This window comes from Trichechus manatus, unplaced genomic scaffold (genome assembly GCF_000243295.1).
Source record: "Trichechus manatus latirostris isolate Lorelei unplaced genomic scaffold, TriManLat1.0 scaffold00031, whole genome shotgun sequence".
Taxonomy (NCBI): domain Eukaryota; kingdom Metazoa; phylum Chordata; class Mammalia; order Sirenia; family Trichechidae; genus Trichechus; species Trichechus manatus.
Window position 1 is genome coordinate 121,394 of NW_004443967.1, and position 2,028 is coordinate 123,421.

A 2,028-nucleotide genomic window follows, 5' to 3' on the forward strand; every position below is an offset into this window, starting at 1 on the left:
ACAAAACTCATTGTCCCTGCTAATATTATTCAGAGGTAAAGGCTAAAATAACCAACATACATTGGAACTATCTAAACATAAATGCACCAATTTATTTTTCCGTAACACATTATAATAATCCTAAAATGACACAGCACAAGTCACTACAGGGAAAAACCACAATAATTTCTTTCATGGTTTTCAAATATTTTAATTTTACATCTTCTCTGCTCTGGAAGTTTTGGTTTTTTTAAACCCCCTCGCCCATCCATATATGAGGTAAAGTACTTTAAAATCTTTGGGAGGAGACAGGAAATATGATTCTCCATTTAAATGTTTATTGGCAAAATTTGATTTTTAAATTTACACAAAGAATTTATAGCCACTGTAAAAGAAAAAAGAAACTAGAAAATAAAACAAACAAAAAGAAAACACCCACACTCCCATGACCCAAAGATAATCACTGCTGATGTCTTGTGTAAAATTCCAGAGTTCCTTCCCAAACAAGATGATATAATGCCTTTTGTTTGTTTTGTTTTCTTAAGACACCATATAGTCATTTGCTTTTTATTTTAAAACTTTTTATTTGGAGATAATTGTGGATTCTCATGCAGTTGTAATAAGTAATACAGAATGATAGCATTTTCTCTTTACCCTGATTCCCCTAACAGTAACATCTTGAAGAACTATAGTTTAATATCACAACCAGGAAATAATCATTGATAAAGTCAAGTTACCCATTTCCACTGCCATAGGATCCCTCACATTGCCCTTTTATAGCAACATCAGCTTCCCTCCTGTCTCCTTCAACCCCCTCTTAATTCCTGGCAATCCCTAATCTGTTTTCCATTTCTATATTTTTCTTTCAAAATGTTTATAAATGGAATCATACAGCATGTAACCTTTTAGGATTGGCTTTTTCCAGTCAGCATTATTCTCTAGAAATTCACCCAAGTTGTTGCATGTTTTAATAGTTTGTTCCTTTTAATTGCTGAGTTAAACTCCCTGCTGTGGATATACCACAATTTGTTTAACCATTCACTCATTGCAGGACATCTGGGTTAATTCTAGCTTGGGGCTATTACGAATAAAGCTGCTATGAACATTCATGTACAAGTTTTTGCTTGAACATAGTTTTCATTTCTCTGGGATAAATGCCCAGAAATACACTTGCTGGGTCATATGGTAAGCATGTGTTTAGTTTTATAAGAAACTGCCAAACTTTTCTAGAGTGGTTGTACAATTTTACCTTCCCTGAGATTTTACACATAGACAATCATGCCATCTGCAAATAGGGACAGCTTTCTTTTTTCCTTTCCAATCCATATGCCTTTTGATTCCTTTTCTTGCCTTTTTGCACTGCCTAGAGCTTCTAGTACTATGTTAAATAAGAGCAGCAGGAGTAGAATCCTTACCTTGTTCCAGATATTAGGCCAAAATTATTTTTTGACAGTAAAGTATAACATTAAGTGTTAAGTTTTTTGTAGATGTTCTTTATCAATTGAGGAAGTTTTCCCTTTATTTCTATGTTTCTGAGAGTTTTTATCAAGAATAGATGGTAAATTTTTAAATGCTTTTTCTGTATTAATTAATATAATCACGTGATTTTTCTTCTTTAGTCTGTTAATATGGTACATTACATTAATTGATTTACAATATTGAACCAGCCTTGCACCCCAGGAATAAGTCCTACCTGGTCATGGTGTAAAATTCTTTTTATATATTACTGAATATTGTCTATTAAAATTTTGATAAGGATTTTTACATATATATTTCTGAGGATATTGGCCTGTAATTTCAGTTTTCGTTTTTGTTTTTTAACACCCTCTTTGTAGGGTTTTCATATCAGGGTAATACCAGCTTCATGAAATGAATTGGGAAGTATTTCTTCCTCTCATATTTTCTGGAAGAGATTATGAATAATTGATGTAAATTCTTAAAGATTTGGTAGAATTTTCCAGTGAAACAATCTTGGCCAGAGGATTTCTTTTTTGGGGAGGTTTTTAATTATGAATTCAGTTTTCTTTATACTTATAAAACCAAACCCAC